Source organism: Lithobates pipiens, unplaced genomic scaffold, assembly GCF_037356315.1.
Source record: "Lithobates pipiens isolate NorthernLeopardFrog02 unplaced genomic scaffold, aLitPip1_a1.2 Scaffold_30, whole genome shotgun sequence".
Taxonomy (NCBI): Eukaryota; Metazoa; Chordata; class Amphibia; order Anura; family Ranidae; genus Lithobates; species Lithobates pipiens.
The window spans coordinates 171406739-171420667 of NW_027507791.1; the positions used below are offsets into that span (position 1 = coordinate 171406739).

General features: G+C 44.6%; 4 pseudogenes; all 4 read left to right on the plus strand.

Annotated features, from left to right (window-relative positions):
• The first annotated feature begins 7453 nt into the window (after positions 1 to 7453).
• On the plus strand, positions 7454 to 7572 carry LOC143948639 (5S ribosomal RNA; annotated as a pseudogene).
• A 322-nt stretch (positions 7573 to 7894) lies between these two features.
• LOC143949495 (5S ribosomal RNA) lies at positions 7895 to 8013 on the plus strand (annotated as a pseudogene).
• A 101-nt stretch (positions 8014 to 8114) lies between these two features.
• LOC143945616 (5S ribosomal RNA) lies at positions 8115 to 8233 on the plus strand (annotated as a pseudogene).
• Positions 8234 to 10975: 2742 nt separating this feature from the next.
• Positions 10976 to 11094, plus strand: LOC143947249 (5S ribosomal RNA; annotated as a pseudogene).
• The last annotated feature ends 2835 nt before the right edge of the window (positions 11095 to 13929 follow it).

Consider the following 13929-nt stretch of genomic DNA (forward strand, 5'->3'; position numbering starts at 1 on the left):
GCTAGAGTAAACAATGAGGCTGGGGTACACAGAGAGGCTAATTTAAAGAGAGGCTAGTATATACAAAGATGTTAGTGTATATAGAGAGGTTAGTGTATAGAGAGAGTCGAGTGTATACAGATAGGACAGTGGATATAGAGAGACTAGTGTATACAGAAGACTGGGTAGTGTATACAGAGAATCTAGTGAACCTAGTAAACCAGGCTGGTGTATTCTAGCTAGTGTTTACAGTCTAGTGTATACAGAAGACAGGCTGTGGTATACAGAGGATTTAGTGTATTACAGAGATGCAAGGGTGTACAGAGAGGCTAGTATATATAAAAGACTACAGCATACAGAAGAAAGGCTAGTGAATACAGAACATCAAGCATGCAATAAAACTATCATAAATCAAAATAAACCATGTACTCTTTTGCTCTATTTTGCATATTTGTACCGGGACTGTGAGTATGTGACAGTCCTGACACACCATCCTGACTTATTTTTCTTTATTTCTTATTAGAAATGGAGAGTACTATCTCAAAATCCGCTTAAATCTATTCACTTCTACCGCTAATTGTACCTTAATGCAAAATGTTCACAAAACCATCCATTTGCTACCAGACATGCTGCACATACTAAGAGTAATGTAACCATCGCTCTCTAACGATGTAAACAGTTTTATTGCTTTTCTGACATTGACCGAGTATCTCTGACATTAACTGAGTATCTCTCTGCACTATGATCTTAATAATAATAATAATAATAATAGAATTGTGTAATGCAAAGATCAACTAGTCAATCAATAAGCTTTCTCATTGGTACCAGCATATCCTTTAAATTTAGACTAACGCAACTATTTCTCGGCCATTTTCAAGCTAAGCTTTCAATCTCTTACCTTTGAACAGCGATACTTCCTCCCTACAATATTAAGCCATTTAAATGTCCTATTGGTCGCCTATATTATACAACAATATGTAGAGAATAAAACTAGTCTTACATCTTAATAAAACAGTTTTATTGCTCAACCAGTATCAGCTGTCATGACAAATAAACGTTTCCACTGTTTTTTTTTTTTTAACTCCGTTTTTTATTAACAATAGTTGGCACAGACATATATAATTAGTCAGACTGTATACATCTTTGTGTGATATAAACAAGACATGATAAACATTGGCAAGTCATACTATAGTAATTGCCCTGTACCTCAGTTATACCAAAATCGTATACCAATTGTATTTTTTAACGTTTCCACTGTTTGACTCTATTTTCTGTATTACTTCTTTTTCTCCACCTTATCTGTCACAGTTAAAACACAGTGACAAAACATTTCTTTTTACCGCAGCAAAATGTGAGAAAAGCAGTGTAAGCCGTCTTTCTGCCATATGCAACCATCTCTCGCTACCTCTATACAATAGGTTTCTCTTTCCAGTGGAAACGGAAAACAGTCAGTGTAAGCCGTCTTCGTTCGTAACAAAATTAATGGAACGATTTACACGTTGGAATTTGCAAGCTACGTCAATTTACTCTTAAATAATGTACCTTTGCATTTATCCCTTGACTTTGCAACTATCCCTTGATCCCTTTTGTGTATTCACGTTATCTCGACCTATATATACTGCCTCAATATTTTCCTAATTTGTTTTGCTATACTTATTATTATTATATTATAGAGATTACTAACTCTAAATCATTGTAAACCTAACCATAGTTATAATGTCCACAGCTAATTTTACGTTAAAGAAAAATTCACACAAAACCATCTTTTTAAAACCTTTACACATTAAGAGTAATGCAACCATCTCTCGCTACCTCTATGCAATAGGATTCTCTTTCCAGTGGAAACGGAAAACAGTCAGTGTAAGCCGTCTTCTTGAGCATCAAAATTAATGGAACGATTTACACGTTGGAATTTGCAAGCTACGTCAATTTACTGTTAAATAGAGTACCTTTGCATTTATCCCTTGACTTTGCTACTATCCCTTGATCCCTTTTGTGTATTCACTATATCTCGACCTATACATACTGCCTCAAAATATTCCTAATTTGTTTTGCTATACTTATTATTATTATTTTATAGAGATTACTATCTCTAAATCATTGTAACAAGTTATAATGTCTACAGCTAATTTTACGTTAAAGCAAAAGTCACACAAAACCATATTTTTAAAACCTTTTACACACTGCACATTAAGATTAATGCAACCATCTCTCGCTACCTCTATGCAATAGGATTCTCTTTCTGACTCTATTTTGTGTATTACTTCTTCTCCACATTAACTGTCACACTGATAACCATTTGTAACACATAACACTTGCAACACATTTTTTAACAGCGGCAAAATGTGAGAAAATCAGTGGGACGGTTTACTTGATTGAGAAGTGGTTGCAGTAGCAAAGCATAACAATACAGTTTGATTACATTAATAACACATAATGCAACTATTTTACATTCATTTTACATTCACATCATGCATACATCCTAATGTAAGCTGTCTATCACTATTAATGTTCATGGTTACTGATACATTATGCCGATGACCAGTGGAAACGGAAAACAGTCAGTGTAAGCCGTCTTCGTGCGTAACATAATTAATGGAACGATTTACACGTTGGAATTTTCAAGCTACGTCAATTTACTCTATTGAACAATGTAAAGGTAAGCTAGATATTTTGTGTATTTCCACTTAAACTCGACCTGTATATACTGTCTCAATATTATCTTTTCTAATTTTGCTAAATTAGATTATAGAGTTTGCTATGTCTAAATCCAGGTTACCTACTCACCTTTATACTGCTAATTTTAGGATAATACAAAACCATCTTATTGCTTCTTTACACGCTGCACATATTAAGAGTAATGCAATGCTACCGTGAACAGTTTAATTGCTCGTCTCACATTTAGCTGGTATCTCTCTGCTATAGGAAACTGAATTTGTACTAGAACGATCACTCATCTAATATCAGTCCACTCAGTGCTACTGGGATAACTTTTACATTTAGAGTAATGAAATGATGTCTCAGTCATTTTGGAGCTACTGCAACTAACGCTTCCGATCTCATTTCGACTGCAATACTTAATCTCTGCTATTGTAGAATATTTAGCTGCTTAGCTCACACTTTGCTGTACGTAGCCGTGGCGATTGGCATTTCAACTCTAATTCATATTCACATTTCTAATGCAGTTTGTCTTTTTGCCATGTCATCCTCTGTTAGTTATTATGCTTTCTCATCCTTGTGCTCCAATATTGGGGTATATTCACTACATGATTAAAGACACGTAATGAACTTGATTGATAAAAACCTACACACGTTGTTGCTGTTATTTCGTGTATTTTCACTTAAACCCGTTATAGTTATTTTGCTATATTTATTACTAGTATAAAAAGATTACTATCTCTAAATCCTGGTAAACCAGCTCACACTAAACCATCTAATTTCTACCTTACACGCAGCACATATTAACATATTAACTTTTAGCCGGTATAGTGAAATAGTAAACGAAATGCGTAGATCACTCATCTAATATCGTCTTTTTAGTGCTGCCGGAACATATTTTAAATTTAGAGTAATGCAACGATTTCTCAGTTTTATGAAGCTACTGCAACTAACGCTTTGAATCTCTTTCCTGATAAATTACGCTCTGCAATATTAAGCCATGTAAATTGTCCTATTGGTCTGCTAACAATGCTATGTATAATAATACAAATCTTTTAAAAGCAATATCGTCTCACTGCAATACTTACACTCTGCATAATATATATGAATAATGCGAATAATGCTAATAATAAAGTCGTCTAAAACACGGCTATAAGTAGAGAATAAAACTATCTTACATCAAAATAAACCATGTACTGCCAAACCAATAACGGCCAATTACTTAACGTCTATCAGTCAATGACTTAACAAAGTAAACTTAGCACTCTTTTGCTCTATTTTGAATAGTTGTAGTTCTCCACATTAACTGTCACATTGATATCACCACTGACAACACACCACTTTTTAACAGCACCAAAATATGAAAAAAGCACTTTATATGTTTCAAAAGTAGTTGCATTAGCAAAAAATAAAGTCCTGTCTTCTTTACACGCTAGCTTTTCTGTATACATTAATCTCTCTGTGTACACCAGCCACTCAATATAGACTAGCCTCTCTGTCTTCTGTATACAGGTGCCCGTAATCTATATACACTAGCCTGCCTTCTTTTTACAATAGTCTCGGTGTCCCAGCCTCTCTGCATACACTAGCCTCACTGAATTCCCCAGACTGTCTTCTGTATACACAAGCCTATCTGTAAAAAAAAATAGCCGTTCTTCTGCATACTCTAGCCTCTCTGTGTAACACAGTCTCTCTCTGGATTCCCTAGCCTACATCTCTGCATACCCAGGACCTTCCTCTGTATAATCTAGCCTATCTGTATACACTAGCCTGTCTTTTGTACAAATTAGCTTCTCTGTAGCCGGTCTTCTGTATACACGAGCCTCACTGTCTACTCTTGGTTGTCTTTTGTATACACTAGCATCTCTTTATACATTAGCTCTCTGTATACCCAAGCCTCTCTGTATACACTAGTCCACCGGTATGCACTAGCAAGTCTGCATACACTAGCCTCTCTTTGTAACTCAACTTCTCTCTCTGTATACCTTAGCCTCCATCTCTGCATACCCAGGACGTTCTTCTCTATAATCTAGCCTATGTGTATACACTAGCCGGTCTTCTGTAGACATTAGCCTCCCTGTATAAACTAGCTGGTCTACTGTATACACTAGTCCGTCTGTATACACTAGCAAGCTTGCATACACTAGCCTCTCTGTGTAACCCAGCCTCCATCTCTGCATACCCAGGACGTTCTTCTCTATAATCTAGCCTATTTGTATACACTAGCCTGTCTTTTGTACACATTAGCCTCTCTGTATAAACTAGCCGGCCTCTGGGGTTCTTCTGGGTCCCGAAGGCTAGTAAGGAGACAAGGCATAGTCAAAAGGGAGGACGGGGGAAGAAGAGAGTGCAAAGACGGAGAGAGAGGAGGTGGGGGGATGGCGACGGGGAAAAAAAGAAAAATAAAGACAAAAAGGAGGGGGGAATGCCACCCAGGGCAGACATGGCCTACGTAGGTAAACGTTAGATGTTCAGTCGTTTTCTGGGACGGAGGCACTGCTCACCTCCCGAATGTAGTCTCGAGTAGCAGTAAAATACCTCCAGGGCCTTCATGTAACACTAAATGCCTCTTCAGTGTTGTGAAGGGTGGCGGTCAATTCTTCCATCCGGAGAATATGATTGACTTTGGAATACCACAGCACCTTGGATGGGGGCTGAGGCTGCCTCCACAGTGCGGGAATGCAGGCCCGGGCGGCATTCAGGAGTTGCATCGTGAGGGTTTTTTTGTATTTTCGAACAGGCTGTTCGGTCAAGTGTAGAAGGCACGCTACTGGGAACCCAAAAGTTCCTCAAGGTCGGGCATGCCCAGAAAAGGTGTCCCATGGTCCCCATATCTGAATTTCACCTCCAACAAACATCTGGGATCGATCTATCCATTTTATTCAGAAGGTATGGGACTCTATACCAGCGTGAGACTATCTTGTATCTTGATATTGGTTTGCGATGGAAGCTTTATGTACTAAGGTCAGGATCTTCCCTATCTGTTGTGGGGTAAATGTGATGCCTAAGTCCCTCTCCCATTTGTGGATAAATGGTGGGGGTCGACTCCTCCTCCTGACTACTCAATAGGTTGTACAGGAGGGAGAGGGTGTGTCGCACAGGTTCCCTTTTGTGACAGATGGATTTATAGGGTGTCAGGTCTCTAGGAGTGTAGGGGGCCCTTTGTATGGCCAGAAGAAAGTGACGAAGTTGATAAGCACTAAACAAGTCAAGCGGAGGGTCAGAAAGCTCGGCGACAGTTTACGTGGTCGGGAGCCCTCCCGTGGGCCACACCTCTCCCAGACGCTGTTTCCCCACCACTGTCAACTGTCGCAGTTTCTTGTTGGTAAATCCCGGTGGGAAGTCTGGATTACCTATAACCGGAGTCATTGGTGATGGCAGGGGAGCAATGTGTGTGCAGCGGAACAACCTCCGCACAACAGCCAACGTAGCTCCCACTACGGGGTGACCTCTGAGGTCTTTTGGTAGGGAGGACAGGAGCCACGGGGAGGTCAATAGGGGAATGGAACCATCCTCAATCTCCATCTCCACCCACTGCTTGTGTGGGCCATTACAATGCCAATCAACGACTCTCGCTAGCAGAGTCACTCTGTAGTATTGTCTGAGATCTGGGAGACCCAGACCCCCCTTGTCCTTTGGTCTGGCAAGCAATTGCAAACGGGCTCTGGGCGGTTTGCGCTCCCAAATAAAGTCCCGGAGCAGCACCTGCAGTTGTCTGAAAAAAATTGGGGGTAACCGGATCGGTAATGTCTGGAACATGTATAAGATCCGAGGGAGGGCCATCATTTTGAATGCATTACAGCGCCCAAACCAGGTCAGTGTTAAAGCATGCCAGTTTCCCAAATTAGATTTCAGTCTATCCAGGAGAGGGACAAAATTAAGCAGGTACAATTGCGATAAATCGGCTGCGATGTCAACGCCCAGTTAACGTATAGATTTTTCAGCCCAGTAGAATGGAAAAGAGGAGCGGAGCCTCTTGGCCTCACCATCCGGGACCGATATATTCAATACAGCCGACTTGGCGCAATTGTTTTTATAGTTTGATAGGCTGCCGTGTCGCTGTAGAGACGCAAGTATTTTGGGAAGCAAAATGTGTGGATTGGAGACGGAAAAAATTAGATCGTCAGCGTACGCCGCAATTTTGTGGTGTGCCGAGGGTTTGGATATGCCAGTAATATTCGGGTCATTCCGAACGTGACACATAAGTGGTTCCAGTGTCAGAATTAAAATTAGGGGAGACAGAGAGCACCCTTGCCTCGTCCCATTCGTGATGGGGAAAGAGTCCGAGCACCACTCGGTCACCCGTACCGCTGCCGATGGCGTGGAGTAAAGCGACATTACCCAGCTCATCATGTTGGGGCCAAGACCTATATGTTCCAGGGTGGCCTGCATAAAGTGCCAGGCCACCTTGTCAAAGGCCTTCTCCGCATCCGTTGACAACATAAGCAAGGGCCTTCCCTGTACATGCGCCGCATGGATTAAATTGAGGACTCGGGCCGTATTGTCTCTAGCTTCCGACTTATTTTTATTTTTTTGCTTGTTTCCCAAGGTGACCATCTTGGCGTTTGTCAAGAGGGTTGAAAGTGCCTGAAGAGATTGCCTACGGGCACATCACCCTGAAAGCACCCGATCTCGTTTGATGTTGGAGGCTAATAGAGTCGGGCCTTGTTAGTACCTGGATGGGAGACCGCCTGGGAATACCAGGTGTCGTAGACTTTTTTTTATGTTGTTGGCGTTGACCTGTTTTTTTTTCGCTTATTTCCCAAAGTGACCATCTTGGTGTTTGTCAAGAGGGTTGAGAGTGCCTGAAGAGATTGCCTATGGCCACATCACTCTGAAAGCATCCAATCTCGTCTGATCTTGGAGGCTAAGAAGAGTCGGGCCTGGTTAGTACCTGGATGGGAGACCACCTGGGATTACCAGTTATTGTAGGCTTCTTTTTATGTTGTTGGCGTTGATTCGTTTTCTTTTTTTTTGCTTGTTTCCCAAGGTGACCATCTTGGCATTTGTCAAGAGGGTTGAGAGTGCCCAAAGAGATCGCTTACAGCAGCATCACCCTGAAAGAGCCCTATCTATTCTCTTTTCTGAGGCTAAGAAGGGTTGGGCCTAGTTAGTACCTGGATGGGAGATGGCGTTGGAATACCAGGTGCCGTATTCTTCTTTTTATGTTGTTGACATTGACCTGTTTTTTATCGCTTGTATCTCAAGGTGACTATCTTGGCATTTGTCAAGAGGGTTGAGAATGCCCAAAGAGATTGCCTATGGGCACATAACCCTGAAAGCACCCGCTCTCCTCTGATCTCAGAAGCTAAACAGGGTTGGGCCTTGCTAGTACCTGGATTGGAGACCACCTGGGAATTCTAGGTGCTGTAGGCTTCTTTTTATGTTGTTGGCCTTGACCTGTTTTTTTTTTCACTTGTTTCCCAAGGTGACCATCTTGGCGTATGTCAAGAGGGTTGAGAGTGCCCGAAGAGATTACCTATGGCCCCATCACCCTGAAAGCACCCAATCTCGTCTGATCTCGGATGCTAAACAGTGTCGGGCCTGGTTAGTACCTGGATGGGAGACCGCCTGGGAATACCAGGTGCCATAGGCTTCTTTTTTTTATTTATTTTTATTTAGTAGTATGCAACATACAATGCAAAGGCAACTTCACAGAATGTGTGATACAAATAGTTACAAACAAACGATCATATTGCATGGATATCAGAGCCAATGGTAAGAAGTCCGAGGAGAATAGCATGTGTACAGCTTTGCGGTCATATCAAGATGAGATTAAAGCTCCATCTCGTTGGGATCCTCTACCACGTAAAATATTATTGATACTAGCCCTGCTATCCTCGAAGAGTTTAGATATCCATAGATAGGGGAAGAGTATTGTGTAGTAGTCAAATGGGGTCGGAACATACCATTTTCTTTTCCCTTTTTTGAGTTAAGAAGGGAAATAGTAGAACTGAAAGGAGGGAGAAGGGGAAAGAGAAGATTGGGGAAGGAAATGGCAGAAAAGGAAAAGAAGGGGTAAGGGGGTGTCGTGGGTAGAGTGGATAGGATGGGGTCCCCTCCCAGGGAGCAAGAGACGCCCTCGGCTCACCAGCTCATCAGCTGTCCAACGTTTGGAACAGCGATCTCCAACGATCACCATGAGCTTACTATGTCTCGCGGAGGTATTCTTCCGAAAAGCGAAACTGGGTCCAGTAGAACCATCTGTTCCCATGCTCCTCCGTTTTATCCCTCATTGTGGCAGTCAGGTCTTCCATTCGTTCAATATCATTTACCCTTGCGAACCACTGGGTCACCATTGGAGCAGATTGCTCTTTCCACTGACTTGGGATACAGGCCCTAGCTGCATTGAGGAGATGTTTAAGTAAGGACTTATGATAACGCTTTCTCGACATAGGAGTTAGATTGAGAAGAACTGCTGTGGGATCATTGGCTAAGGAAATGTCTGTGAACTTGTGGATGAGTCTCAGGACAGGCTGCCAGAATGTTTGTAATTTAGGGCATTCCCAGAAAATGTGGAGAATGGTGCCAGCCTGTTGCCCGCAGCGACAGCAGCGGTCAGATTGACCGGGGAATATTTTGGCCAACACCACCGGTGTACGATACCAGCGTGTGATCAGCTTATATGAGATCTCCTGATATTTACTGCAGAGTGACGACTTATGGGCGAAAAAGAGTATTCTGTCCTTCTGTGGTTTGGAGAATGTAGTTTGTAAGTCCCTTTTCCATTTAGCTAGGAAGGGTGGATCCGTGGAGGATTGTGCGTCTGTAAGGATTTGGTAGGACCTAGAGAGGAAACCACGAACTGGGCCATCATCCAGGCAAAGTTCCTCAAAGGGGTGGAATTGTCTAGAGAAGAACGAATGGTTAGGTAGTGATCCGAGGAAATGGATTAGCTGTCTAGCTCTCCAGCTATCCAATGCAACAGGTACTTGCTCTAGCAGTATGGTCCCCATGGGAATCAAGCCCGTGGGTCCAAGAAATAGGGCTGCTCTCAGAAGCCCTTTCGGGGCTTGCCTGGTAAAGGCCTGGTCAGACAGGCCCGGAGGGAATCTAGGATGTCCAATAATTGGGGTCATAGGAGAAGGGAAGTTAGTGAGGTGGGAAAGGTGAAAAAAACTATCCATCTCGGCGAGCGAGGGGCCAATTAACGGGTGAGTAGTCACACAGGGCTCCAATGGCCTCCCCGCCCAAGGCAGACCAGTCAGTGGAACCCGCACCATCTCCTGCTCTAGCTTGACCCATAGCTTCAGTTCCCCATGCCGGTGTCCTATCACATATGGTCCCCCATCGGATAGTGTCCGCTGTGTGCTGCGCATGCGCAGTACACAGCAACACAGATTCCGAAAATTGCCGAGCATGAACGGCGCCTGCGCACTGAGTCCAGGTTCTATCCCCACTATCCAAGTGGACATAGAGTAAGAATATAAAAGAGCCGAGCACAGCGAGGCCGAGCCCGAAGCGTGGCGAGCGAAGCTCGCCTGCGAGGGGCCCTCTAATATTCACAACCCTATGTCCGCTTGGATGGTGGGGCTACCACCTCCACTCACCGCGCAGGCGCCGTTCGGCTTCGGAGATTTTCCGAAGCTTCGTCTGCTCCGTACTGCGCATGCGCAGTACGGCGCAGACACTATATCATGGCCGGACAGTATATGGCAGAACACCAGCACCAGTCAACCACCGGTGTCATGTGCGTCGCTGTGTAATATAGAGCAGGGTCCGGGAAGCCAATACCTCCCCGCAATTTCGGTCGCAACAGCATTGCCCTACCAATACGCATATGTTTTCCGCGCCAGAGGAACTTGATAAAGGTTGAGCGAACCGCATGAAAGAAAGTCTGGGGTATTTTGATAGGTAAGGCTTGTAGTAGATACAGAAGTCGTGGCATTGCGTTCATATTACAGCGTCCGAACCATGACAGAGCTAGTGGGTCCCATCTCTTAGGGTCCGCTGTAAGCCCATAGGCTTCTTTTTATGTTGTTGGCTTTGACCTGTTTTTTTTGCTTGTTTCTCAAGGCGACCATCTTGGCGTTTGTCAAGAGGGTTGGGCGTGTCTTGAAGAGAATGCTTACGGCCACATCAACCTGAAAGCACCCGATCTCATCTGAATTCAGAGGCTAAGCAGCGTCAGGCCTGGTTTGTACCTGGATGGGAGACTGCCTGGGAAGACCAGGTGCCATAGAAGGATCTGGTCTGGTTAGTGTCTTGATTGGGAGATCGCCTGGGAATACTAGATGCCGTAGGCTTCTTTTTATGTTGTTGGCTTTGACCTGTTTTTTTAGCTTGTTTCCCAAGGTGACCAACTTTGTCAAGAGGCTTCAGAGTGCCCAAAGAGAGTGCCTACGGCCAAATCACCCTGAAAGAGCCCAATCTCATCTGATCTCGGAGGCTAAGCAGCGATGGGCCTGGTTAGTACCTGGATGGGAGACAGCTTGGGAATACCAGGTGCCGTAGGCTTCTCATTATGTTGTCGGCGTTGACCTGTTTTATTTTCCCTTGTTTCCCAAGGTGACCATCTTGGCATGTGTCAAGAGGGTTGAGAGTGCACAAAGAAATTGCCTACGAGCACAACACCCTGAAAGCGCCCAATCTCGTTTGGTCTCAGAAGCTGAGCAGGGTTGGGCCTGGTTTGTACCTGGATGGGAGACCGCTTGGGTTTTCCAGATGCCGCAGGCTTATTTTTATGTTGTTGGTGTTGACCTGTTTTTTTCGCTTGTTTCCCAAAGTGATCATCTTGGCATTTGTCAAGAGGGTTGAGAGTGCCTAAAGAGATCGCTTACAGCCGCATCACCCTGAAAGCACCCTATCTCTTCTGATCTCAGAGGCTAAGAAGGGTTGGGCCTAGTTAGTACTTGAATGGGAGACGGCCTTGGAATACTAGGTGCCGTAGTCTTCTTTTTATGTTGTTGGCGTTGACCTGTTTTTTTTCGCTTGTTTCCCAGGGTGACTATCTTGGCATTTTTCAAGAGGGATGAGAGTGCCCAAAGAGATTGCCTATGGGCACATCACCCTGAAAGCGCCCAATCTCCGCTGATCTCAGAGGCTAGAAAGGGTCGCGCCTTGTTAATACCTGGATGGGAGACCGTCTGGAAATACTAGGTGCGGTAGGCTTCTTTTTATGTTGTTGGCGTTGACTTGTTTTTTTTTGTTTGTTTCCCAAGGTGACCATCTTGGCGTTTGTCAAGAGGGTTGAGCGTGCCTGAAAAAATCTACTATGGCTGCATCACCCTGAAAGAGCCAAATCTCATTTGATCTCAGAGGCTAAGCAGGGTTGGGACCTGGTTAGTACCTGGATGGGAGAACACCTGGGATTTCTCGATGCCATAGGCTTTTTTTAAGTTGTTGGCATTGACTTATTTTTTATTTTTTTGTTTTATTCTTTTATTAAGTATAAGTAGAACAACATAAATATAACAGTCAACCATACAGCATGACCCAGGGTCACAATTACATGGTAACAAAAAATAGGCAGCCAAATAACTCTGGGTTCTCAGAGGGGAGTCCTAGAGTTTCATGCAGAAATGAGAGAAACCCCACCTCGGACATGTAGTACAGTATAACTAATGCAGCCCTGTTCGGACAAATGTAATCATGGAGAGCAACTGGGACCACAGCGAGCCAGCTTATCATGACCTATGTGAACCAGAGTAAAATATGAGCCGGTCGTGTCCAGAACCCTGGGGCTCTTCTGGGTCCCAAAGGCTAGTAAGGAGACAAGGCACAGTCAAAAGGGAGGACGGGGCAAGAAGAGAGTGCAAAGACGGAGAGAGAGGAGGGGGGGGGGTGGCGGCGGGGAAAAATAGAAAAATAAAGACAAAAAGGGAGGGGGGGGGATGCCACCGAGGGCAGACATGGCCTACGTAGGTAAACGTTAGATGTTCAGTCTTTTTCTGGGACAGGGGCGCTGCTCACCTCCCGAATGTAGTCTCAAGTACCAGAAAAATACCTCCAGGGCCTCCATGTAACACTAAATGCCTCTTCAGTGTTGTGAAGGGTGGCGGTCAATTCTTCCATCCAGAGAATATGATTGACTTTGGAATACCACAGCACCTTGGATGGGGGGCTGAGGCTGCCTCCACAGTGTGGGAATGCAGGCCCGGGCGGCGTTCAGGAGTTGCATCGGGAGGGTTTTTTTGTATTTTCGAACAGGCTGTTCGGTCAAGTGTAGAAGGCACGCTGCTGGGTTGTCTGCGATATCTACATTTCTGAGAGTTTTTATCGTCTCGGTCACCTCCACCCAAAAGTTCCTCAAGGCCGGGCATGCCCAGAAAATGTGTCCCATGGTCCCCGTATCTGAATTGCACCTCCAACAAACATCCGGGATCGATCTATTCATTTTATTCAGAAGGTATGGGACTCTATACCAGCGTGAGACTATCTTGTATCCTGATTCTTGATATTGGTTTGCGATGGAAGCTTTATGTACTAATGTCAGGATCTTGCCTATCTGTTGTGGGGTAAATGTGATGCCAAAGTCCCTCTCCCATTTGTGGATAAATGGTGGGGTCGACTCCTCCTCCTGACTACTTAATAGGTTGTACAGGAGGGAGAGGGTGTGTCGCACAGGTTCCTTTTTGTGACAGATGGATTCATAGGGTGTCAGGTCTCTAGGAGTGTAGGGGGCCCTTTGTATGGCCAGAAGAAAGTGATGAAGTTGATAAGCACTAAACAAGTCAAGCGGAGGGTCAGAAAGCTTGGCGACAGTTTGCGTGGTCGGGAGCCCTCCCAAGGGCCACACCTCTCCCAGACGCTGTTTCCCCACCACTGTCAACTGTCGCAGTTTCTTGTTGGTAAATCCCGGTGGGAAGTCTGGATTACCTATAACCGGAGTCATTGGTGATGGCAAGGGAGCAATGTGTGTGCAGCGGAACAACCTCCGCACAACAGCCAACGTAGCTCCCACTACGGGGTGATCTCTGAGGTCTTTTGGTAGGGAGGACAGGAGCCACGGGGAGGTCAATAGGGGAATGGATCCATCCTCAATCTCCATCTCCACCCACTGCTTGTGTGGGCCATTACAATGCCAATCAACGACTCTCACTAGCAGAGTCACTCTGTAGTATTGTCTCAGATCTGGGAGACCCAGACCCCCCTTGTCCTTTGGTCTGGCAAGCAATTGCAAACGGGCTCTGGGCGGTTTGCGCGCCCAAATAAAGTCCCGGAGCAGCACCTGCAGTTGTCTGAAAAAAATTGGGGGTAACCGGATCGGTAATGTCTGGAACAAGTATAAAATCCGCGGGAGGGCCGTCATTTTGAATGCATTACAGCGCCTGAACCAGGTCAGTGTTAAAG